This window comes from Balaenoptera ricei, chromosome 8, assembly GCF_028023285.1.
Source record: "Balaenoptera ricei isolate mBalRic1 chromosome 8, mBalRic1.hap2, whole genome shotgun sequence".
In the NCBI taxonomy this organism is placed as follows: Eukaryota; Metazoa; Chordata; class Mammalia; order Artiodactyla; family Balaenopteridae; genus Balaenoptera; species Balaenoptera ricei.
This window is the reverse complement of record NC_082646.1, coordinates 56043448-56070616: the sequence shown is the minus strand read 5'-3', so window position 1 is coordinate 56070616 and position 27169 is coordinate 56043448. Positions and strand designations below refer to the sequence as shown.

The following is a 27169-nucleotide window of genomic DNA, read 5'->3' as shown; positions in this document are numbered from 1 at the left end:
TACAGAAACCGAGAGTATATGCTTTCGAATCCAAACACCTGGCTTCAAATCCTAGCATTATCACTGAATACTTAGGTACTCTTGGGTATGTTAACTTCTTTGAAACTTAGTTATCTCATTTGGAAAATGGGTATAAAGTTAGAAAAAAATATACCTAATATCACAGTGCCTTGCACACAGTAGGTGCTTAACAAAATAGATGTCCCTTAAAGCAACGACTAAGGGTGTTTGGAGAAATGACACTGGATGGCTGTTGCCCCAGCCCTGGAGCACCGCCTGGGTAAGCCTCAAGGTCAAGGCAGCACATCCACCTAGGATGCGTAGCAGGACGTTAATGTTCAGTGGCTTGGCTGGTTTGGAGCCAGTTCTGAGCCAACCAACAACTGGAGCCATAGGGACCGGAGGCGGGTCCCTGAAAAGGAGCTGCTGGCAAGAACTAGATAGAATGTTCCAAATAGGGCAGACCCTCCAGGACCAACCAAGGCACGGAGAAATTGAGTAGTTGGTGCAGTAAGAGGCCAAGCTAGGACTCTAATGAGCACCTGGTATATTAATCAAGGCGGGAATACCCCCACTCAGGACCACTCTGCAGCCTGGAGCTATAGCGGCTTCTACGTAGACCACAGACACTGCACACTCAGCCCTGTGCCCGGTACCCCCGGGCTGGGTCCTATGGAGTGAACAAGAATGATCCAGGCAGAGCTCCACACCCTAACGGAGTGCTTCACCGCTGAGAAGGAGCCGTGCAAATCAGAACACACCAGCCCCAGAACTGATCCCGTGCACAGAGAAGAACGAAATTACACAAACCCAGACCTGTTGACACAAATGAACGTTCCTGCAGTGCGGCTTGATAAGCCTGTTGCTAAGCCTACCTGGTTTCCTGTCACGGAGCACCTCGTTCTCAGCTCAGGAAAGATAATAACTCTGGGAACCAGCTTCCTTAGGAGACCTGGCAGAATGCTTTCAGTCCAGAGCAAAACCTGTCTTTCAACACAGCTTCTCATCCTCCCGTGTCAGACAAGGGGAAACCCAATCCATGCAGGAAAGGGTTTGCACACACGCACACACAGTCCTGCTGGGTGTCAGTGGCTGTAAGTGACCCTCAGGGAAAGGAAGGAGCCCCGGATCTCTGGGCTCAGAGTAACTCCTAAACAAAGACTCTAAAGTTTCCTGCTGGGACAGGGCGAGACACAGGACGCTCAGATTCCAGGCGTACCCGCAGCTATCATCTGTCAGTCCTGACACCAGCCCTGTCTGTGTCGAGGTCCAAGCAGAGAGATCAGAAAGCGCGGGGTAAGGGCAGGGGCTGGGGAGGACAAGAAAGGGGAGAAAGGGCTTTGGAGAGACCAATATGAATAGTAGGAGTTTTTATCTGACCCCAAAGAACAGGGCAAGGGAGAGCTGTGTGATCTAAGCCAGGATGAAAGAATGGCTGGCCTCCCCTTGTAATCAAAGAGCTTAATGATGCTTATTAAAAGCCCATTTCTGGGTCCTGTTGAAAACTTATACCCGTTAAGTGTTTTCTTTTTTTCATGAGAATTGCTTCCTAGAGATTAAACACACACACACACACACACACACACACACGTTCCTTACAAACCCCACTCCCCACCCAGGCACACACATTCTCCACAAATCCTGCACATCCCAGATATCACACATATGCTAGTCATCTTCATTAAAGACCCGGTCCCTGCGGTGATTCATGCACCCTTTGAAAATTCCAGACTTGGAGGGAGCCCAAGAGCTTCCTGCTCAAGAAGTTGTCATCCCACAAACAAACAGCACAGCCTCTAATCCACATCGTTCTCCATGTCTTGCCTGAGGCCAGGCAACTCTGCAAAAGCAGAAGCTCCCAGGATCATTAAGCTTTGGTGGAAAGCGACAGTGTTCAGTAGGGTCACTGCAGAAGAGGGGGGCTGTGCCCCTCTGGCCCGTGGCGGGCTTTCTCTGATATGCTGAATCGCAGCCACCTGAAGGAGGTGGCCCTGGGCCTGCGGCATGTTTTCCTCTGGTTATCAGCTTACCCAGAGCCCAAGGTTGCCTTCACTCTCAGGCACAGAAGACATTGCTTTCTGGAATAATCAGTCAGACACAGGAAAGTACTCCTTGCAGAAAAGTATCTCTGCACCAGCATGGGTTTCCTCTGGGTGCTGATGTGCCCAACATTTTACTCACTGCTAAAGGGCAGGGTACAAAAACGCCCGTTCAAATGCCAAAACCATCGGTGGGACAGTGTGCTGTTATCAAAAACAAATGCTTAGGAGCTAGTAAATCTGGTTTCAAGGGCAGCTCTAACCCTTACTCACTCAATGGCCTCAGCCAACTCTCTAAGCCATAGTTTTCTCCTCTGCAAAATGGTAATAACAACTTCTTTCCATCTTATGGAGTTTCGGGGAAGATCACAAAATGCCCTAGAGATTGTAAACTCCAAAGCAGATGTTAGAAATTCTCATGATGAGACAGTAATGAGGAAATGGAGGAGCTCATAAATTGGGCTGTGAGTGCCTCCCGGGCAAAGCTTATGTTGTGTTTATCTTGTCATCCTCAGTGCCTGGCACAGAGGGCAGCACCACATATTCTGGGGAAAAACAGTTTGAAAGAAAGAATGAAAAGTGAGTGAATCCCTGAGTTAAGTGGTTTGTTCAAGGTCCCAGAGCAGCTCACTGTGGGACAGGAACCCAGATCTTCTAACACCCGTGGTCCAGGACTCTGTTCTAGATGAACCAAACTCTTGGGTCTGTTGAAGACAGGGCAGTGATATCCCACTAGCCACAGCATGGGTCCGGTTTGCTTAAGAGGCCTTCACAAACCCACCTGTTAAACATTCCAACTCAACAGTGGGAACAAACAGAAACCACAAGTGCAAATAATACCCAAACGCCTCTGACCAACTCATCCTATTTCCTGACTTCAATTGCGCAAAGCAGAAAAATCACAAGATTGGGGAGATGGGGCTTCAGAGACTGAATCACAGAGACTAGACATAGATCTTATTTCAGGCTCACTTTCAGCATTATCACTTACCTACTGACCAAGAGTCCGAGAGATCACTAGCCCTCTCTGATTCTCAGTTTTTCCATCTGCAAAACAAGAAGACGATCACAATTAATCCCTTGAGAACACTGGACTAAAAGGCGTCATAAGTTTTATACCCAATATTGGCTACCAACCGCTTATGATCCCATGTAACTGGGGAAGTTGCTAATGATTAGGGGCTGGAAGAGAATTACTTCAAAAATGAAGTGTGATAGTCAAAAATGAAGCATGACAATTAAAATAGTTACATGCCAAGAAGGGCACCAACGGCACCCATCTCTCAGTACAGAAACTTCAGCTTTCCAATCATTTTGGCAACTTATTTTTATTTTTCATAGATGTCAACATGCAAGCAATCATTAATTACCAGGAGACACAGAGCAAAGAAATATGCTACGACATCAACATACTCACTTCTGACATTTGGGGGTATTTTTCCAATTTCTTTCCTTCTCTACATAGAGTTTACCGTTTTGCAGAGTAGGGGCTATGAAGATGTACTACACTGGAAAGTACCCCTCAGATCACGACTACCCCCTCCACACCCCCATGACTGTTGCCTGTGTAATTAACTCATTTTCATTCCCATGCATTTTGTCAGTTTCCTCAAGACCTTTCAGGCCTGTGGGGTCAAGTCTCTGCCGGGCACTGCGCACACCTGAGCCCAGTGGAGTGAGGAGAACGTGACTTTAGGAGCCCTCCGCTGGTCTTTCCCCAATCGGGGTTCCGTTACCTCATCTGGAAGGTGAGGAAACTGGCCTGGCCAATCTCAGAGATCACTTTCAGCTTCGAAAGGTGAGGCCAAGGAAAAAGGAAGGAAACATAGATTCGAGTCCCTACTATGTGACAGCTACTGAACCGATAATACCTATGGATATTATCTCATGATCCTCATAACCACCTTGGGAGATGTTACAGGCGAGAGAACGGTAACTCAGTGAGGTTTGGCCATCTAGCCAATGTCCACTGCAATCATGTCGGTACCACTTTCACGATTTTCGCCGTATCAATGTCTCACTGCTATGACCATTTACTAATTTTTCCAAATCAATTCACATATTTTACTTAACTCTAATTCTAATGGATTTTAAAAAAACGTTTCTCACACTACTATATATAAAATAGATAACTAATAAGGACCTACTGTATAGCACAGGGGAACTCTACTCAATACTCTGTAATGACCTATATGGGAAAAGGTCATTTGCATATGTATAAACTGATTCACTTTGCTGTACAGCAGAAACTAACACAACATGGTAAATCAACTATACTCCAATAGAAGTTTTTTAAAAGTTTCTGCAGTTCATTATTTCTTCCTCCTTTCTCTGTATCCCAATGAAAGACCGCCTTTCAATTAACATGGATTCTATAATTGCAAAATGGTTGCTATTTAAAGGAATTTTTAATCACAATCATTTTTTGTAAAAATATCTATGAAGTCATAGGTTTGATGTGCTATTCATATACTTTTTCCAATACTCATTAAAATAAATGACGTTTGAAATGTAAAATGCTCATCCATTTCTACCCTCCTCTCAGCAGTGCCCCTGCTTTACCTTGGGAAAGCTGGTTTAAGTTCCCTCACTTTGCTGCAGCCAGACCTTGGAATCTAAGTCTGTCCTGTTTCAAAGCTGAAACTGCAAGAACACCTGATGCTTATTATGTGTCAGGAAAGTTGCCAGAGGTCACACAGCTGGTAACTGAAGGACCTGGGACTGGGGTCCCCACTGGCCTACTTCTGACCCTGTGCTCTGTGAGTGTATTAGGTTTCGCCTCTGGCCTTCCTCAGACCCCAAATTTTCAATTCCATGTCACAAGGCCACCAATTAAGTTCTGTTTGCAAATCAAGGCAGAGTCACGCCGTTCTGTTAGGTCACCAGTTTTTCCACAAAGTCACTATATCTAACAATGCCTATTTAAATTCCCCAAAGGGCACTTTGGTAGGCAGCTGCATAATTTCTAAAAACAAGTTTAGGAAATGTGAAGTGAAAGCGACTCCTTATTCAAAGATCCAAGATAGTAACCAAGGAAATAGAGCTGATAACATAATATCTAGGAATGCCATTGCTACTGCCAATGAGTATAAGATCCAACCGAGTCAGGGGAGGGGGGAGACAGTGGCACAATCACTGTATTGGACACTCTTCAGAGCTGTTGTTGAGTCCTTCTAGAGCTTTAAGCTTCCATTTCCTGTCATCTGGTTTAAAATTAATTGCCATGAATGTTTTATGACCAGGGAGCAAACAGACTGAGAGGTCTGCAGAACCGGATCAGTCTTTCTATCTGTGGAGTTCCCTATTTCTCTTGAATAGGAGCTACAAAGCTGTGCAGAAACAGGAAAACAAACCTATCCCTGATTATTCATTCTCGGTCCAATGACACCTCTTTTGAGAAGCCTGCTCCCGCCAGCCGAGTGGGAATTAGTCACTCCCTTCCTTGGGTTTCCTTGCAGTAACACTTTAATTACAATCTCTGTTACATTGCAGTTATTCTCTTCTCATCTTTTAAAGTATCATTTTTTCGAACTATTTACCCAAATACAATAAAAAGTCACCTACCGCTAGCAATGTGATTTTAGAGAGATTTCCTTCTAAACCTCTTCGTATACATACCCACATATACAGACATTCACGTACATACACATCCAGATACTTTACAAAATGGGACCATACTGTACACACTAATATTAATCTACTTTTTAAACGGTTACATAGATGTATAATATATATTAATCTACTTTTTAAACGGTTACACAGATGTGTAATTAATTCCCTACAGATGGACATTTGGGTTGTTTGCCATTTTTCACTGGTGTAAATACTCTAATATCTTTGCACGTACATCTTTGTGTTGTTGTTGGTTAAGTACTTAGAATATATTTTTTTAACATTTAAAAAAATTATAATTGCCACTACCCACCCCCGACACACACACGACCATATCACTTTCAATTTCACCAGCAGTATAGGGGGATGCCAATTCCTTGTGCTCTCAACAGTATTAGCCATAAGCCATTAGGTGAATGAAGAGAGTCTAGTTATTTTAATCTGCAACTGTTGAACATCTTTTTCTGTTTCTTGGCCATTTGCACTTCTGCTTTTGGGAAGTGCAAGTTTGCTGTCCTTTCCCCATTTCTTGGTTGGTGGTAGTCTCTTTCTGGTTTGTTACATAAGAGTTTCCTAGTGTTTTGCCTTGAATGTTATGATCATTTTTTTTTTAGCTTTCTTTTCGCACGTTCAATCACAGTAAATGGCACCACCACCTACTAGTTGCCCCACCAGAAGCCTAGAGGGCGGCCTTGACACCACCCTGCGCCTCACTAACCACAGCCAACCAGTCACCAGGTCCTGTCTGTCCTACTTCCTAGACAGACCTTAATCAGTTCATTTTTCTTCCTCTCCAGTGCCTCCACTCTCACCAGGCCACCACCATCTCTCATCTGGACTCCTAACTGGTCTCCCCACATCCTCTACTCCACTTCTCTCCACCCAGAAGCTAGAGGGATTTTTAAAAAAAAAAATACAAATGGAATCATCCCCCCTGCCTAAAACCCTTTGACAGCTTTCTATTCCTTTGAAGATCAAATCCAAAGTCCATAATGTGCCCTTGTGCCTTGAAAGGCTGCTTCTAGGACCCAGTTTCTGCACTGCTTGGTTTGTCAATGCATCCGTCTGCCTCCAGTCTCTGCTCTCAGCAGGCTGGCTTCCTTTTAGGTCCTCTTCTTCCCAATGCAAGGCCCTGGACATGCTGTTCCTCTGCCTGGAGAGTTGTTTGCTCTCCCCTTTGCTGCCGAATCCAAACTCATCCTGCCTCTCTCTGGGCTTAAACACCATCTCCTCAGAGAAGCCCTGAACCCCCAGACTAAGTGAGCTCCTCTGGCTATTTACTGGAGATTTCCTTTGTGGCACATCTCACAACTGTAATTAAGTACCGTCCGGCACGGTTTGTTCAGTGAGTACCACACTGCAGGCTCCGTGAGGACAGGAATGGGGACTCTTCCCAGCACCACCCACTCAGAACTCAGCACGGTACCTAGCACAGAGTAGGAACTCCACAAACACTTACTGGATTCATTTCTTTCTTAAGTTAAAATAAAATCAAATAACCTGTCTACTCCAAGGGCCAAGCAATCAACTCTAGGTTTTATGAATAAAGTAATGTAGGTTTTCATACAGAAAGCAGACGATGTGAAAAACCAGGCCTGTTTTTAAAGGCACAGTCTCCGGTTGAATTAAGCCCAATCATGAAGGACTGTCTCATCTCTCTCCATGTAAACAATCGGAAGCCTTGGCTTTGGCAACCACAAGATCGCTGGGGTGGAAGGATGTGAAAGTAAGGTCCACATCTTGGGCCTTTCTGTAGCTCCCTTTTTTTCTTCTCTACCTTGTGTTTTGCCCACATTCAATGCATGTCTCTTAAATGGATTTCATTTCAAGTCAAATTACATAGTAATTATGTCTAATTCACTGCCTTTTCTACTGTCTAACATTTAAAAATAAATTTGCATGATCTAGCACAATTGACTTGATGGTTTTTCCCTCTGTACATCAATACCTACGAGTACCTCCTCTTAGGTTACTTTCTGAATTAAAAACCAAAAAAAGTGTATTACAGGTCAGAGAGCCTTGGCTCTCCTGTAGCTACATCCCTGCCCTGCTCCCTAAATCTACCTTGTCCTCAGCTCAACATTCCGTGCACTGAGTTTGGTGAAACTGGACCCCCTCTCCCCTTTCCTATAGGATCTCTGCGATGGAAGTCTGAGATCAGGCCAGGGTGTGGAGGCACCGTTTCCTTGGCTTAGTTTTGACTCTTCTCAAGTTAATCATAGAGCACAACATTGGGCATAATGATCAGTTGCATGTAAGGTGTGGATGGTCTCACTTTGGTCAACTCTAGCCACTGATGTCCTGGGTGGGGTAGCTGTAGATCAAGGATTTGCTGGGGTCTATTGTGGAGGGCTCAGATGTCCATCCATTCTAAGGGAGGTACAGAAGAAGACGAAAAGCTTGTCTCCTGCCCTGGGGGAGACTGTGTTTCAGTTGGGAAGACGAGACCAAGATGCCACAGTCTCTCGGTCCCGCCAATGTCTGAAGTCCCATCCGGCCACTCCTCTAGTTGCTGCTCTAAGACTCCTTTCCTATGAACATCCCTCTATCTGAAGTGTCCTTCTCCATCTAAAGATCCAAAGAAGAGTGATTGGGACACCTACTGGGGCTCAGTAAGTCCTTGTTAAATGTTGTTCAGAAGCATTGGCTCTGGAATCAAGAGTCTGGCTTTGACCTCTGGCTCTATTCCCTCCCAGCTGGGTGACCTTGGGCTGTATCCTTAACCTTCCCAAGCCTCTGTGTTTTTATCTGAAATGCAGGGATAGTAAAAGGACCCTCATTTTGGGTTGTTGCAATGCTCATGTGCCTATCACCTAGCAAAGGCTCAACAAATTTTTGGTGAATATTATTATTACTGCTACTATTGTAATTTTAGTTAACAGTGTAGTACTTATCATGTGCTAGGCATTTTCCTAAACACTTTACAATATTAACTCATTTAATCTTCATAAACAATGCTGTGAAGTAGGAACTATTATTTTTCTCATTCAATAGACAGAAGCTTCAGTATTAAGAGGCTAATATAATTGCCCAAAGTCATACAATGAATAGTGGAGCCAGGATTTTGAACCCAGGCAGTATGGCCTGGAAGTCATGCTCTAAACCACTAGATTATTAACCATAACAACTGTTATTTAATGAATTACCATAATTCTTAGTTGTTACTAACTATTCATTTTTATTAACGACGGGTGCCTGCCCACTCATATAGGTCCCCAGACACCTGGGGTGACGAAGATGGGGTTTAGGTCTGGCAGCCAAGCTCACTGAGCTTCAGAAGGGTCATCCAGTTCCAGGCTGGAACCACGGACAAGAAGAGGAAACCGGGGCAGAAGCCCAGTGCTGTGTGCTGGGCCATTACAGTGGGGATGGCAGAGGACCATGGGTGCCCACAGTTAGCCCTAGGAGCTCTGGCTGCAAAAAGTGCACTGAACTTCCAAGCCCTACCGCCGAGGAGGGCTGGGGTTGTCCCCTGAGTTTCCTACTACATCCAGATGGACTCTAGGCCCGAGTGGGTCAGGACCTGCAAGGGAAAGGACGTCAGTGACTCAGCCAAGCAAGGCTGGAGAAGGTCAGGGTCACACCACCTTTCTGGGAGTCCCTGTTGCTCCCTGCTCACGAGGTCCCATTGGCCCTCAGCTCACAGATGCTTCTTGAGCTTTAAGTATCTCCTCTTCAGATGTGTAGGCTGTTGATCCAAGCTAAGCTGGTCGTGTTGCTGCCAGACGCCTGAGCAAGGAGCTCTCCCCCGAGGACCGTGGTCTGTCATTTTCAACCTCATCATGGTTGTGCATGGATTTTTTTTTTTTTTTTTTTGCCTGTGTTGGGTCTTCGCTGCTGCACGCAGGGTTTCTCCAGTTGCGGTGAGCGGGGGCTACCCTTCATTGCAGTGCGCAGGCTTCTCATGGCGGTGGCTTCTCTTGTTGCAGAGCACGGGCCCTAGGCACGTGGGCTTCAGTAGTTGTGGCACGCGGGCTTCAGTAGTTGCGGCACGCAGGCTCAGTAGTTGCGGCACACAGGCTCAGTAGTTGTGGTGCATGGGGCTTAGTTGCTCCGCAGCATGTGGGATCTTCCCAGACCAGGGATCGAACCCGTGTCCCCTGCAATGGCAGGCGGATTCTTAACCACTGCGCCACCAGGGAAGCCCTGTGCGTTCATTTTTTTTCCTGGACTTCTGCTGCTTATTAGAGCCTCAAAACATGCTCACCTTAGCTTTCTTCTGGGTATTTCAAAGTTTCTGTCCTTCCTCACTCCCTCTTGGATAGATTTCATTATTTGGTGGGAAATCACAAAAGGGAAGCATTTTAGGCATGAAGCAATTCGGGAGAGAAAATCACCACAGGGCCTTGGCCTACACAACCTAACAACCCACCATGGCTTGGCAGGGTCAAGAATAAAACCCTTAACTGGCCTTCCAAAGACCAGCTGTGTCCTCCTCTGGGCGCCCTCACCTCAACTGCTCCCAGCTGGGGACATGACATGAAGTTGCTTCCAGAGTGACGTGGTTTTCCATGTTGTAGAGCAGAGATAATGATGCTTTTGTTATTTGCCTTAAAATGTGGATAGTCCAATAACAATCTAAAATGTTGCATGACACGATCACTTCTTTTCAACCACGCCCACAGAACCATGGGAGAGAGCCTTTCTAATTTTTAAAAACCAAGGAAGTCAGCTCTCCTTGACACATCAACTTTTCCACCCAGCAGGCTCATTCTCACCCTTTCATCAGCAAGCAATTGCTGGCTGCTTCCTCTGTGTGTCAGACCCAGACTGGAACTCGTGGCTAGGAAAACGGAGAAAGCAGGGACCTGACCCATGTTCAAATCCCAGCTCCGACTCAGATGAGCTGTGTGACACAGAGAAAGTTAATTAACCTCTCTGAGCCTCACCATCCTCATCTGCAAGGGGAGATCCTTATTCCAACCTTCAAAGGCTGCTGTAAGAATTCTAAGGAATGGCATTTCTCAAACACTTAGCTGGGGCCTGCGTGTCAGTCCCAAACAGCACGCATTGCTTTATAAAGTCCACTACTGGAATTTCCTGGTGGTCCAGTGGTTAGGACTCCGAGCTTTCACCGCTGAGGGCCCGGGTTCGATCCCTGGTCAGGGAACTAGGATCCCACAAGCCACGTGGCACAGCCAAAAATAAAAATAAAAAAAATAAAGTCCACTACTAATGATGGTCCCCATGATGTGCTCCCTGAACTAAAAGGTACACAGTGTTACAGGGAGGATGCGGCAGTCTGTGATCCACAGGGAGATCCAGGCCGGAAGGGGTCAGTTCTACCACGGTGGGACTGGGCAAAGCAGGCTCCAAGCAAGACTTCAAGTGAGCACGATGTTTTCAAAAGAAAAAGGCCCACGGCAGGAAGTATGAAATGCAGACCTGTCCTGAGAAATGTGAGCAGCAGAAGGAACAGTGGACACTCTGACAGCATGGATGCTGATGGATTCTGTGAAGGATGCAGGGCTGGAGCCTGGAAGACCTCCGGGGCCACGTTCTAGCAACGGGTTCATCCATCAGAGCGTCTTAAGCTGGGCAATCAGAGGCCAGGTTTGTCCCTGAGACTAATTACTGCCTGCAGTGAGGCTGGACCGGAGGGGTGAGCCTGGGGCAGGGAGAGCCACGGAGCTGAGGCTGATCCAGGCTCAAGGGAAGGGTCCCTAACTTTGTTCAACAGGCTGCTAGTTGCCCCTACTCGGCTCCTCATAGCAGCCTGGCTGCAATGACCCAGCTACCAGAGGCTGTGGGCTCCGTTGCTGCTCTGAGAAGGGTCCTTTTGGCTTCCACTACAAAGCCATCTGCCTCAAACAACCTGTTCCTTTCTGATGTGGCTGGGACAGCACCTGCTCGGCTACAGGGCTGTCTCACAGCCCTTGCCTGGAGCCACTGACAGGGTGATGGGGCTGCTGCCCCAGCCTCCATCACTCAGATTAATTCAATTCCATCCAGTTGGATGATTTTTGGGTGTGGACCCATGCTCAGTTTTGAGGCTCGTAGGAGGTTGTAACCGACAAGGTCATGGGCCCAAGAGGTTTATAGTCAAGGACACAGGTCTGCGCTGTAACCCAAGGCTGAGCACTGGATGTGTTCAGGGGAGGGCCGAGTGACAGTGCTGTGGGGATAAGAGAGATGGAGCCGTGAATCTTCCTTGGCAGCACCAGAAAAGCTCCATGCAAGAGGTGGCGCTTGCCTGGGCCCTGGAGACAGAGAAGGCATCTGACAGGCAAGGGGTGAGAAAAGAACATTCCAGGCTGAGGGAGGGCACGTGAGGAGGAAGTAGTGTTGCTTTCTAGAGCTGAACCACAGCGGGAGAAGAGGAGATGACAGGAGGCAAAGACCAGGGGGGGAGCTGAGGTCCCGCTGGGAGGGGCCTGATGTCACTTTCTACTTTCTTCCCCGAGGCACAGGAACGAGGGCCACGAAAGGAAGAGCAAAAGCAGTAGCTTTTATTAGGCACCACTCTGCATCTGGCAACGTGCATTCCATTAACTCTACACAAGTCATTTGGTTTGAATGCTATAACCATCCTGGGAGGTACATATTGTCACCGTCTCCCTTTTACATGGGAAGAAACTAAGGTTGAGAGAGATTACACGACTTCTGAGGCTGCTGAGGCAGGAACAGAGCTAAATATTTGAACCTGAGCCCAGTGATCCTTCCTCTGCACAACACCAGCTCCCTAAATGAGGGAGACAGATGCCTGATACCTTGGCTTCAAATAGCCGAGGAGACGGGATCATCATCATCATCATCACCGTCTTCCCCATCATCATCAACACCGTTGCCATGGACTCCAAATTGTATTTCATAAAGGAGAAAAGGAACCATATGTGCCTCTTTGTAATAGGATCTTATAAGATTCCGGAGCATATATGTTTAATTAAAATCATCTGCTACCAGTGACCGCCTATGGTCACGGCCGGCTTCCAACTTGTGAGGTGCTTCATGATGTGTTTCTAATAACCTTTACAACCACCCTATAAAGCAGGCTTTATTTCCCGGGTTTTATAGTTGAGGGAATGGAGGCTCAGAGAGGCAAAGTGATTTGCCTCAGTTGTACAGAGCGGGAACTAGACGCACACATCTCAGTGCTCAGCCCCACCTGCCGCGTTCAAACTCAACACGTCCACGGCGCAGTCTGTACCTCCAAAGGGGCCTCTTCTGCTGGCCCATCTCAGTGAGTGATGCACTCTCCACCAGCACACGCTGGAAACCTAGGCCGCCTCTCAGTACCCCTCCCCGTTGTTTCACCCCCATATTAACCCCTCATCAAACCCCACTGGTTCTCACTCTCCCTGTCCTATCCACTTCTCACCACCTCCGCCTCCACTACCCAAGTCCAGGCCACAGCCAGCTCTCACCTGAGCTTCTGCAATGGCCTCCCAACCAGGCTCCCAGCATCCCGCGCTCATGGAGATGTGAGCCCTTCCCTGGCTCCAGGGCTCAGAGAGCCTGGCTCCTGCTGTAGTAGCTCTGCTGCCTCTGACCACACGTCCCGCCCCTTTCACGTCCTCAAACACCACACTGTGTGGCCTGCTTCAGAGCATTTACACAGGCTGTTTCTTCCAGCTCTGCTCCCGGCTCTGCAGGCCCTGCCTTCAGATCTTAGCTCAAATGTCACTTCTTCCAGGAAGCCTTCCCAGACCCCCATCTCAATCAGTAGGTACACACCAGGACAGTTGTGCCTGAGACGTGGAAACGCTTCCACATCAGTTGCTATGTATTCACTGCCCTGAGCCCCGGGATACTGCCCACCACGACCTCAGCTCCTCCCCAGGGTCCTCCAGCCCTCGCCACAAGCCAGAGGATAAGGCACGTGTGGCAAGTGGAAGGCTTCCGGGCCCCGCCTGGGCATTATGGCAGAAGCCGGTTCTGAGTGGCCTGTGCACCTGCAGTCCAGGTTGTTAAATATTTTGAAGGCCACCTCTGCTCTTGATCCTGTACTTCTCACAGTTCATAGTTAGGTATTTATTTGGGTGACTATTTTAGGCACGAACTCTGGGAGGGCAGGAAGCACAAAAGTTTGCTTTACCATGTCCAGGCTCAGTAGAGAAGGCCTAAGTGACATAATGAATTAAATGAATAGGAACTGCTGCTTCCTCCACCTTTCTGGCTGTATCTGCTCAGCTTTTCCAATAACTTCAGGGACCAAGCAATGAAAGAACCTGGGCCGATACAACCGAACACCAAGGTGCGTTCAGCAGCTGAGGTGGGGCAGGTGAGGAGAGGGGAGGGAAGGGGGCTACCTGTCCTGCAGCAATGAGGTCATGGTCTCCGCTACGTACAGACACTGGGGAGAGAGGAGGAAGGTAGTCTTTCTGGGCTTGACTTTTTCCTGTTCCTTAGTCACTTTATCCATCTCATAAAGAGCTCTCAAGCCCAGCCCAGGCCCTTATCAATCAGGCGACGCCTTAGTCCCAAAGCTATCTTCTCTCATGGTTGCTACTGCAAGACTCTCTTAGCAAGTCACCCTGTCTCACCTCTCACTCCCTCTGATTCTTCTCCTGCACCAAGCATGGTCTTAAAATGTGCATCTGATCATGTCTTTCTTCTGTTGAAAGTTCTGTGGCTTCCCACCATCCTCAAGATATGTTCAGACCCTCCCCTAGTTTACAAGGTCTTCCTCTCTGGGTCTTGTCTATCCCTCTAACCTCACCATCTGTTCTCCTCATTCTCCTCTATTTCCTCCATCAAAACACACTTCTCCCTGTCTCAGGGCCTTTGCACATGCTATCCTGATTTCCAGAATTTTCCCAGCTCACTGTCATCAACCTTCTGTGTTTTAGCTAAAAAGCCATCTACTTTGAAAAGTCTTTGCTGACTAACACCAGTCGGTCAGCTCCTCCTATGACCCACTACCTTTCTTCTGATACACTCAGCCTGCCTGAACTAGCTGTTCAATGTCTGTCTTGAATAGAAGCCCCTTGAGGGCAGGGACTGGGCCATCTTATCTAGCCGGTTGCTCAGCCTGGTTCCTGACACAGAGGGCTCAATCAATATTTGATGAAAGAATAATCAATATGATGAGGCTGTAAACTTGGACTTTGTCTCCAGGGTCAACGCTGAAATGTAAATTCTAACGGTTACTGTAGAGATCTCAGGAATGAGCCAGTCAATTTATCTCCCTTCATCTAAGGTATGGGAGGGGTCTGAAAACTGCAGTGATGCAGCTCCCTAGGGGACCACACTGAACTCTTAGGAGAGAACTTGAAAAATAAATAAATAAATAAATAAATAAGAAAAACGGACTAAAAAGGAAGGCAGGAGGGAAGGAAAAGAATAGAAGATGAGCTCTCCGAAGCAAAAGGTTGAGTGAAAGTGTAGGAAAGGACTCATTGAAGATTCTGTTCATGGTGAAGGCAGCCCCTTGGCAAGCTGAGAACCAGGTCATGCTGTTCCAGGACATGGGACTCACCCTGGATGTCCCATCCCTCCTCCGACCCCGACAAGCCGTGTGACCCTAGGCCAGGCATTTGTCCTCTACATCTTGGCTTCCTTCCCTGCAAAACAAGAAGCGCCCAGGTTCCCCAGATCTGGGATTTCTGCACAGGAGCCTCAGGGAAGAACCAGAGCCAGGGGGATGGAAACCATGGGGGTATGGAGAGTTAGGGCTGGAGTACCACAGCGCTCTCCACGCAGGACACAAGGGGGAGCCCAGGCCCATGGCGGGGCGGGGGGGGCGGGGGCGGTGGGCGTTGCAGGAAGCCTCCATCCCCTCTCCTCCCGCCCCATCCCAGGCTTGTCTGACATCCTCGGCCACCAACAAACTGCGAGACGTTGGTATGATGTAACTGAACATCAATAAGGCTGCACAGGGCCTAGGAAATTGCCTCTGAAGCCACTACAGGTGTGGAAGTAGAGGAGGCTGGGAGGACGGCAGAAGGCAGGGCTGCACGCTGAATGGGTGGCCCCAGGCCTGATACCCTTGGATCCTGGAGTCCAGGTGTTCAGGTGGCCTAGAGATCACCTGGGACATGGATCTCGCTCGGCCTTTTTGTCTCATGGAGCCCTTTGGCGGTCTCCTGAAGCTTAGAGACCCTTTCTCAGAAAAATGTTTCCAAATGCATAAAATAAAATCCACAGGCTTACAATGGAAACCAATTATATTAAAATGGTTACTGAAATGTTAAATTGATAAATTTCTGGTACAGTAATATTTTTATTTCTCTTTAAAGTCAAGATTTATAACATACTCTAGTGTCAGGTCTAATAACTCTCATAACCTGGGAGTAATAATGAGTGTAAATGATATTTTCAAGTACCTCCAACAACTCTAATGGGATACAAAAATGTCTGATTCCTCCCGGTAACAAAGTCTCAGAGACTTCAAATGCTATTGTGGTTTATTCACATAGGCTATTATTCATAGGCTACTGCCTATATTCACAATGGGAGAAAATGCTAACTTTTTTCCCAGCCATGTGTTCACATTAAGAACCTCTACTTTAGGGCCGTGACCTCACTTTACAGAGGAGGTGGCTGGAGCCCCCAGCGGGGCTGAGAGCTGTACAGAGCTACCCAGCAAGTTAGAGTTAAAAGCAGACTCAGGGTGGGAGGGAGGGAGATGCAAGAGGGAAGAGATATGGGAACATATGTATATGTATAACTGATTCATTTTGTTATAAAGCAGAAACTAACACACCATTGTAAAGCAATTATACTTCAATAAAGATGTTTTTAAAAAAAAAATTAAAAAAAAAAAAGCAGACTCAGCGCGGCCTCCTGCTGTCTCCCAGCCAAGCTCCGCCCACTTGGTAGAGCCATCTCTGCATGTATGATTTTCCGAACACATAACACAGGACCATCCCTACAATTCCCTGAGCCTTGGTTTCCTCATCAGTAAAATGGGAACAAGCACACGCCCCTCTGCCGGCTGCTGTGAGGATAGAATGAGGAAACGAATAGGAAAGGGCCTTGATACCTGGACAGGGCTCTGTACTTGTGTAGATCAGTAACATAGGAGTACTTATTATACATCGCCTCACAGAAAATTAAAGGGTATGAACTTTGGGTTTCATTAAATGGGCAGGTCCGTGGTGGCAAGCCCAAATGCTTATAGGGGTAAGGTAATAAGGAAGGGCAGGGACTGTGGCAAAGTCAAGAACTCATGCCCATCTGAAAGGGGCAGCCACCATTCGGTACCAGTGGAGGATGCCACCCAGGAAGGTGGGCCTAGTGTTGCCAGAACTGATTTTCTAAGAGATGGCAGAAATCCATATTCTTGGCAAAATGTCCTGGTTTTTATATTAAACATCTTTATAATTAAAACAGGATGAGAGCCCAAAAACATGTCTATAGGCTGTCAGTTTGCAACCTCTGGGGGGTACAGGTTTCACAGCCTGGGAAAGGAGATGAAACAAACAGGTCAGTGCTTCCCATACAAGCAAGAGGGTCCTCACCCCAACCTGGCTTTGGAGGTCAGGTGGTGCCCATACGGGATAAGCATTCTTGTCAGGGCAACCGAGGCCTCCCCAGTGGAGACAGCTGGTCCTAAAATTGTACTCTCCTCCGCTCGCTGCTATGAGGCTGCTTTGTTTTATTAATAAACTTGGATCGTGCTCACAGCACATCAAGGTAAAGAGAGATGCTTCCAGGGCAGGTAATGCAGGCAGTTCTAATAGATGAAGAAACAGGCTTCCAAATATAAATAGGAAAATAAGATAAACAGACAGAGATCCAAGTCTGCTTCATGCTCATTTGCAGGCTGTGAGCCACAGACTTAGAGAACCGTGGATCATTTGGGCTGGAAGGGACCTTTGTTCAGAGGATGGGGAAACAGGCCCAGAAATGGGAAAAGACTTGCCAAGGGTCACATTCCTTACGTGAATACTTCTGATTTCTCAGAGCATCAGCTTTGTCATCTGAAGACTCTAACAGAGCCACACACAGTTTCCTGAGTGCGTCGTATTCTCTCCAGCCCAGTGTTGTTGCCCCTGCTGTTCCCTCCTTCATCAGGCCGTCTCTGACTTGACCTTCGAGAGCAGCTTGAGTTTGCCCTTGGGAACCTGCCCCCACTCCTTCCTCCATGCCTTCATCAACCACAGCACATGCACACAGGATTGTCGCTGTCTGTGTATGTGTCTGCCCCTCCAGCCAGCTGGGAGCTCCCGAGGGCAGGACCCCTGCCTTATCCAGCTCTGTCTACTGAGAACCCAGCACAGGGCCGGGCATATGGGAGACGCTTTCCAAAGCTCCGCTGAGTGAAGCACTGAACAATGTAAGACCCTCTTGCAGAGGGAGAAGGAGGTTGCAAACAAAGACTATTACGGGAGAGCTCATCAAACACCACCTTGATATCGAGTTAACATGCCAAATGATCCCAAGCTTAAGATAATATACAGACTTTGGTCTGTAACATCAAAGACCAGCCAAAATGCAGGTGAGGAAAAGTACGCCGTGACTTTGATAATCCCTCTTGTGAACAAAAGAGATGCAAACAAATTTCTTCCTGAGGATCCAACATGTGCCAGGCTCCGTGATGGATGCTTTCCCACGTGGCCTAGCTTAATTCCCAGGAGCTTTAGAAGTAGGTGATACACCTATCTTGCAGGTGTGGAATGAGGAAAGCAAGGTCCACCCATGACAGGAAGGAGAGAAGGCAGGATGGAAGGCAATCCATCCCACTCCAGAGTTCCTCCCATTCTATCAAAGTCATCACTATAATTAACAATGGAGTCCTCATCCTGCCTGTTCTAACCATGGCTTATCTCATGCAGGGACTGGAGCTTTGAATAAGTCATTTCCCCACCTCCACCCCCAGGCCTGCTATTCCAGACCTGCCACTGCCACAGGTCTGGGGGCTTGGGAGGAGTGGGGTCAATGTGGGGGGTCTTTCTGGTGCTCTTGTGAGGGGGAGGGCGGGAAGAATAAAATGCGTTAAGGCAGAAGAAGCCCAATCCCCTTCCCACCCTTCCCCCCCACCACACCCCAGGCAATAACTACAGCCATGGAGTGGATAGGAGGGAGAGGGTTCTGTTCAGCTCTCTTTAGATTTTATTTTTAACGTATTATTTACATTTGTGGATTACCCCCAGAAAACTTTGGTTTCAAGGGTACCTACTCAGAGACAGAAGTCCTCAGGTTCACACATTCCTTCATCAGCCTTCTAGTAATAACTCAAGTAGCAGTAAGATGGGACATGAAAAGGGGTTTGTGAATGTCACGCAAACCATGTTGGTTGCTCAGGGCATACACTGGGCATTTCCAGCTTCTAAGTGGTCAAGATCCTGCATCCAACAGTAACCAGTACATTGTATTCCCTTGTGTCATAAATGTTTGAGGCAGAGGCTTGGAGTAAGATACTGAAATCTCAAACCCAACTAACCTCTCTGAGTCAGTTTCTATGCCCAGACCTCACCGGACTTCAGCGATGATGAATAAGTGCAGCATGACGGGCAAGTGCCCAGCACGGTATCCGACACGCTGCAGGCTGGTCTCCCGCTCCCCACCGCTTTCACTGCAGAGTTGCTGGTCCTGAGTGCCAGGGGCAGCTGAGACATGGAGGCGAACCACTACAGTGGATGTGCTATTTATTTCCACAGGCTTCACCTCTATTTGACCTTGTTACTCCTACTTTGTCGATTGGGCTAGTATTTTACAAGCCCACGATACATAGTTTTTTACGAGCCCATAAAACATCTTCAGAGTGAAATCAAATTCATCTGCCACTCTCTGGCTTGAAGACTAAAGCCCAACACTTGGGATCTCCCTCCTGGGCTCTCTGTTTCCTCCTGTGCATCCCCTCCCAGCATGCACTTGGGGGCCTCCATCCAGGTGGGCTCACCCTTCTCTAGACGTGTTCTGCCCATTCCTGCCACTGCACCTTTGCTTAGGTTCTTCCTCTTCTGGAACAGTCTAAACCCTTCCTTCTCTCCCCACCACCTGTGAAAAGCATTCCCTTGCAATTTAAACTCCTGCTGCCTCTCTCTCTCCTCAGAATCCCACGATGCTCAGAGAAGCAGCGTCGTTTGTATTTTCTTCCTAGCGACGGTTTTACTTGCTGCAGGGCCCTAAGTGAGATCTTTCAAGGTCTCTACATATTCTCCCAAGAAAGAGAGCTCCTCTAAGGCAGGGCCAATGCAGACCCTCCCCCAAAGGCATTCATCTGTACATTCCCAGTGTCTAGCAGAGAACGAGGCAGGCAGCATGGGCTCAATTAGCAAATGCTCCCAACGCCCCCGGTTGGAAGGCTGCCACCAGGCATGGTGAGACACAAGATGGGATGAGCACCTGGCAGAGAGGATACAATCCCTGCCAAGCCTGCCACAAGCATATTCTGAAGTGGGCTGTTCTCCTTCTCTTAATGAGATGCACCAACCACAGAGTGGGAGCAAGCAAATTCATTCTCGGCAGGGCAAGCAAATTCATTCTTAGCAGCAAGGCTAGACTTAGAGGCTATATTCTTTGTTACCACCAGGACTGGCTGCCCACCTATTTCTACACTCATTCAGGCTTCCATACACTCGATTTGTTTTCCAGAAGGCCCCATCCTTAGCCACTGTCAGAAATGATAAGTTTGTGTGACTGGTGATGGTCCCCGACCCAAACTAGAAGGCAAGGAAGTAGACCCTAAATCATACTTCTCTGACTTTGGTTGTTTTTATAACCTTAAGCCCCTGTTCATACGTGCAGTGTAGACCTTTCCACAGATTACAAAATGAGGGGTTTTCTAGTGTTACAGAATATGATTCCAAAGCCAAGTAAAATTAATCCTTTGGCTTATTTATTCCCAGACCAGGATTCCAGACAGACAAAGAAAACGCCAGTTGATGAATCTGAAGCTACTGGTCCAGGTCTCCCCGCCCCAGTTCTTCACCACAAAGTACAGTAAATTACATGTATTAGGCCCTTCCTCCCTACCAAAATATATCCCATGTAATGTTTTCCAAATGGATAATCCTCTGCTAAATCCTACATAATCGTCTCCAATGTTTGCTGGTAATGGACACCAGGAAGCCATCGAACTTGCCTCAGCTCTAAATACATTTGTGCTAATAACTCTTGTACAGAAAGAGCTCCATTGCTGCCGATTTCAAGGCTCTAGAAATCAGACTCCTAACAAATTTCCTTTGGCTTTGTTTCACATAATCCCGCTGCTGTCTGCTTCATGCTCTTCTCCAAATGTGTTGGGTCCCAATGGGCCATTGTCCTCCATGAATGATGGCTTCAGGCTCGACAAATGGCCCTCCATCTATCATCGCGGAGCTCCAGCGGCAACAACAGAGGCTGCTCTGTCTCCCTCGCAAGCAGGCAGAGTGATGGTCCTGCCTTGGACTTGCCTCCCCCGCCGTCTTGGGAGGGTTACCAGAGTTCGCTGGGAACTCTGAGGAAGGGGGTCAAGACTGAGCTACTTCCCCTTTGAGTGTGCAGCCCTTCTGGTCTGGGGAGATCCCACTTATGTTCTCTTCTCCAGGGGGCCAATCTCCGCGGTCATCCAACCTCCCCTTTGCAACCTGAGCCCTTCTTCCAACCGTGCCATCCATCTCCCTGTGGGGCTCTGAGAATCTAATGAGAGTGGTTTGCAAAAGCAGAATGGGCAGAGCAGTTAAGGAGAACTGGCTTTGCAGTCGGGAAAGCCTGGGTTTGAATCTGACTCGTCACTTTCAGACTGTGTGATCTTGCAAGAGCCACATAATCTCTCTCAGCCTCAGTATTCTCATCTGCAAAGTAGGAATAATAATGCCTGCATCATAGTATCAGCATGAAGCTCAGGTGGATATGGAGGTGATGGAAATAAAGCACTAAGCACAGCACCTGGCAAACAGGAGACACTTAATAAGGTGTTCTATTATTTTAAAAGTTAATAGTATCGGGCTTCCCTGGTGGCGCAGCGGTTGAGAGTCCGCCTGCCGATGCAGGGGACACGGGTTCGAGCCCTGGTCTGGGAGGATCCCACATGCCGCGGAGCGGCTGGGCCCGTGAGCCATAATTGCTGAGCCTGCGCGTCTGGAGCCCGTGCTCCGCAACAAGAGAGGCCGCGATGGTGAGAGGCCCGCGCACCGCGATGAAGAGTGGCCCCCGCTTGCCACAACTGGAGAAGGCCCTCGCGCAGAAACAAAGACCCAACACAGCCATAAATAAATAAATAAAAATTAAAAAAAATAAAAAAGATATCTAAAAAAAAAAAAAAAAAGTTAATAGTATCATAATATTAATAAGAATTCAATATTTCCCCTAAAACTCTAGAAAAATTGATGGTGAAGAGAAATCATCGTATTTACCTGTGGCTTTGGGTCTCCCTTCAAAGATGCTGGAGTCTGAGCCTGAGAAACCTGGTGGTGCCAGTTCCAAGTTGCCCCAGCACACCCCTGGATCAAGCTCAGACTCTGCCACTTGCTCTGTGACCTTGGCTAAGTGATTTAAACTTTCTAAGCCTCAGTTCCTTCCTGTGCCAACTAGGATCAATAAGGTCTATCTTATAGGGCTGTGGTGAGTACCAGTGAGGTAATGCAGGGGAAAACACTAGCCTTTAGTTCCTGGCCTACAGTAGGTGCTAAAGAAACTTAAGCTAGTTACTGATTCACTAGACACTTAATAGCAGCCTAGGGCATTGTGCTGGGTGCTGAAAGAGAAAAGAAGAAGGAAGAGAAGGAGAAGGAGGGGGAGTGTAGCAAAGGGGGAGGGGAAGAAGAGGTGAATAAGACTTGATCTGTACCCTCAAGGAGCTCACAGACTAATGCAGTGGTTCTCAGCCCCAGCTACACATCACAGTCATTCAGAAAACTTAAACATATATATATATATATATAATCTTCCCAGGCTCCATACCCAGAGATTCTGACTTAATTGGGCTGGGGTGACCCCTGGGCATCAGTATTTTGCAGAAGCTCCCGACATCCTTCCAATGTGTCCAGGGCCAAGAAAGACTGGCCTCTTGGGGGAAGATAGGAGCACATAGATGGTTTAATAATATATGCTTAGGGCTCCAACAGAGTTATATACAAAGAGTGACAGGAACACAGACAAAGGCAAAGGTAATCCCCTATCCCTTAGGCTGAGTAATAGCGTGGGAGTAGGGCTTCATCAGAAGGAGGACCTGAGAGAAGGGCATTCTGAGACTTTTCTGCACGACCTTAAATAAAGGCAGAGCTGCAGTGAGTCACCAGGCAGGGCCTGGAGCAAACCAGGGCAGCAGGAGGAAAGTGAGATAAGTTGGACTATTTCCCATGTGCAGAGCTCCTCGGGGGACCCCAGCCCTGTGCTCTGTACCCCAGTGCTTGGCTGCGGCCTTGGTCCAAGAGTTTCACCACTCAGGGAGAGTGAGAGAAAGGACAGAGCACTTCTGTCTGGTCAGGCAGCCTCTGGGAAGTTCCTTTGCTTCCCCATCAACAGTGTCACAAGCCTTGCAGAGAGACCAAACACTTAGGGTGACTCAAAGGTTGGTTGGTTTGTTGGGAGGGCCTCCTGTCCATGGTGCTGAACAGTCCCTGTGCTGAAGGACCAGGCTGTTCCAGGTGTGTGTGTGTGGTCTGTAGACAGGCAGCATCATGCCACCTGGGAGCTTATTAGAAATGCAGGATCATGGGCCCTGCCCTAGGCCTACAGAATCAGAATCTGTCACTTATCACATCCCCAGCTGGTGTAAGTAAAGAAATGAATTTAATGCTTTGGAAACAGCATTTTCAAAGAAAAAAATGGAATGGCATAGAAAAGAATAAAAAATGTCAGCTTTCCTCACATCTAAGAGCAAGTTTTGTTATTACATATATGGGTATATGAGCAGGATCCAAGAAGTGTTTATTCCTATGAGCTGCATTCTAAACAATATCTGAAAGATCCTGCTTGTTTTTCTTAATCCCGGAACACTGATGATTTTTATCTAATACCTTCTAGGATTCTGAGCCAGATGAGAGGACAATGACAGCGGGATAAAAACAGGGTATAGATCAACAGAGAAAGAGAATGAGAAGGAGACAGAGACTGGACCTGCTGAAGAGGTAGATGCTGAGAGAACAGTGGAGAAAGTAAAAAAATAGAAAAAAAAAAAAAAAAAAGGCAGAGGAGACCAGATTTGAGTGTTAATGTCTATAGAGTTACTTCTTAAAAGTGCTTTTGGCTTTCTTCCTTCCTTTTTCTTTCTTTCTTTTCTTTCTTTTTTTTTTTTTTTTTGTCAATGACATTTTGTAAAATTTTATACCACCCTTAGAACAAACTTTACAGTCAGTTTCTATTTCTTAAGGCACGCAGTTGTTTTGCTTGAGAAATCCCTCACATTTCCGATGGTTTCCTCCTACCAGCCCCAGGGAAGCTGGTGGGGGGCAAAGGGTGGAGAGGGCCCATGACTCTGAGTCAAAGGCTCCTCCTCCCCCCCTGCTAGGTTTCGTAGGTTTCCCACTGCTCACAGTCAACCAAAACAATCAGAGGCACAGCTCTAAAGAACTTTGGAGAGAACGAAATGGAGGCCTCTTTAAAATGCAAAGACATTTTGTTTGCTTCAAGGGGTGACAGAAAACAAAACGTAAAGAGTAGAAGTGACACCGTGATTTTTCCTCCTTTCAGAGTTGGGCAATGGGAGTTATTAACCTCCTGCCACGAGCCTGTTCTTTCATTTATACAAGAGTGTTCTACATTTGATTTTGCCTAGGAAATTGGTGTCTAATGGAAGATGACCAAAAATGACTTTTAAAATAATTTTCTCTCAGGCTAGTAGAGTTTAGAAAACTCAATACTCTCACTTAGGGAAATTCTGCCTGGAGGTCACGATATGGGACAAAAGTTTGTTAACACCTGCACATGGTTTCAGCTCCAAGGAAGACACAACTCCATGTACTGACACTTGTGTTTGTTCTGTAAAATGGCAGAATCAAGACCACGATCTCTTCCATAACGAGCTACGATAAAGCCAACAGGGACAGTTTTAGTTTATTTTTCAAATAAAAAAATGACAAAGTAATATATATCTACTGTCTCTAAAGACAAATTCTTTTTGATGCAAAGAGAGTACCTGACTCTTCAGGGGCAGTTTAAGTCCCTCAAACCCTAAGTTAGCTGGCATGACTTTTGATATAAGTAGAGTAGCTTACTAGTGCTTACTATGTTCTGGAGCCTTCATATCTTTATCTTATTTTTTTTTTTCTTTATCTTATTTAATGCACTTGACACACAATAGGATGTGTGTTACAATCCCTATTTTCAGAGATGGTAAAATGGAAGCTCAGAGAGGTTTAGTGACCTGCCTAAGGTCACACAGCTCATCAGAGCAACACAGCCAGAATCTGAACTCCAGAATGTCAAGTCCCAAACTCCAGCCAAGTTGACCAAGTGTCATCTTGTTCAGCTGCCTTTCTGCCTCAGTCTCAAAAGCCCCAATCTTTCACAATAACCTTCTTCCCCAAGGGCTCCTGGTTATTTTACCAACTTGCAGCTTTCAGCTCTCTGGGTCTTGCTGCTAAGCAGGCTGACATTTCTCTCTGGTTTTGTCTGGCACTGAAGAAACCATCCTGGGTGCATGGCTGGTCACTCACAGAGACGGATGTCTGGAAGGGCACTGGATTTCCACAGTGGCTCCAAATGAGACCTGCTTTCCCTTTATTCAGTCAATGATTTTACAGTCAAATAGCATTTACTCAAAGTGGGAATATGTAAGCACATTTCAGCTTCAAGGCTGGATTTCTTCAACATCACAATTCAAGCATTTCTAAAACTGGTAAATGCTTAGAGGGCAAAGTCCCATCTGAGAAATGACAGTTTTCAAATCCTGATCTGAATACAAAGACAGTCAGCTTAACACAACAATAATTTCTCCAGGGCGTCCCATGCTCCATGTACTGTGAATAGGGTGGCTACAGAAAGGCACCAAGACATCATCTTAGACCGGGGTATTTATTGCTAGTATTTTCACCAGTTAAAAAACTAGTATTTTTACCAGTTAAAAAAAAAAAATCACTGAAACATTCTAAGTAGAATTCAAGCGAGAAGGAACACGTTCGAGCTCAATATAATAAAGAATTCTCTGACCATCAGCACTTGTTCAACGATGAAACAGCTGACTTTATTAGTAAGTTTTACCCAAAGTGTGCTGATAAATATTTACCTGGCTCTCCAGGAGACAAACAAACAAGCCTGATATGTAGCCTTTGCTGATTTCCGTGGGGTAAATACTCCTACCATGGCCAATTTCAAGCTCTCCAAGTGGAGCCATTGAAAGTGGAGTTGGGAGAGGATGAAGGAATGCAACTATCAAGAATATTTCCATGGGCTTCCCTGGTGGCGCAGTGGTTGAGAATCCGCCTGCCAATGCAGGGGACACGGGTTTGAGCCCTGGTCTGGGAAGATCCCACATGCCGCGGAGCAGCTGGGCCCGTGAGCCACAATTACTGAGCCTGTGCGTCTGGAGCCTGTGCTCCGCAACAAGAGAGGCCGCGATAATGAGAGGCCCGTGCACCGCGATGAAGAGTGGCCCCCGCTCGCCGCAACTGGAGAAAGCCCTCGCACAGAAACGAAGACCCGACACAGCCAAAAATAATAAATAAATAAATAAATAAATAAATAAATAAATAAATAAATTTTAAAAAGTAGCCTTCGCCATACATTAAAAAAAAAAAAAAAAAAAGAATATTTCCATCACGCAGACAAAACGGATGTAAATAACCTCGGCAGCAAAGTAGAATGTACTAAAGTAATCAGGAAGTGGTGAACGTCAGGTATTTTTCCCTTTTTCACATAATTTACTTAAGTGTAAATTTATACGATTTGATTTTTAAGTAATGGCTGTGTTTAATAACTGGCTCACAACATCCCTGAAAAAGGAACAATCAGTGCTTGTGAGCCAGGTTGGCGGGCTCTGCCATTCCTTGGGGCCTTCACCATAGTGGGGTGGGGGGACGATCAGAGGCTGGAGGGCCATTTGTCACGGACATAAGTACCTAAGTCTTTAAGCGTATCTGACTGCAGCAGCATCACTGCTGGCATTGGTGACATGTGACACCAATGTGCCTAACATGTGACAAGAGCTTTGTATGCCTTGTCTCATTTATATAATATCTTGACGAAAACCCCATCAGGTAGATGGGACTAACATCATCCCATGATAGAGTTGAGGAAGCTGAGGCTTAGAAAGCTTAAGTAACTCACCTGGAGTCACAGAATAGTCAGTGACACTATTGAAGTGTTTGACTCCAAATCTCTTTTCCTTAAACCACGATGTTACACTGATATTACAAGAAATGCACTATACCTACTGGTTCGTGAACCTCTGTTATCCCTCAGGGCACTGTGATCTGTGCAGTAAGAGAAAAGAAGAGATGGGCTGCTCCCAGTTGCAGATTTCAGAAGGGTTGGCTAATGCATCTGAGTTCAGAGACTTAAACTGAACCAACAGTACACCAAGGAAGTGTTTAAATGAATAGCACCTTCCTTTCTATGGCGGCACTAAACAAACAACTAAAACCTGAACTTAAGTAGATTCATATAAAATCACCATCTTTATAAGCAAAAAAAAAGTCGAATATCTACAACTTAATTTTGTTCCACCGAATGGACCCTTTTGGACATATTTGAGGGACTTGCGGCAACAT

General features: G+C 46.8%; 1 protein-coding gene across 3 annotated transcripts in view; it reads right to left on the bottom strand.

The window, feature by feature from the left end:
* TENM4 (teneurin transmembrane protein 4) overlaps window positions 1-27169 on the bottom strand; it is a 744874-nt gene that overhangs the window by 589659 nt on the left and 128046 nt on the right. For all 3 annotated transcript variants that reach the window (XM_059930706.1, XM_059930709.1, XM_059930707.1), the window contains exon 2: window positions 3031-3086. The gene's annotated coding sequence lies outside the window, so the exon portion shown is untranslated. The remainder of the gene's footprint in view (window positions 1-3030; window positions 3087-27169) is intronic.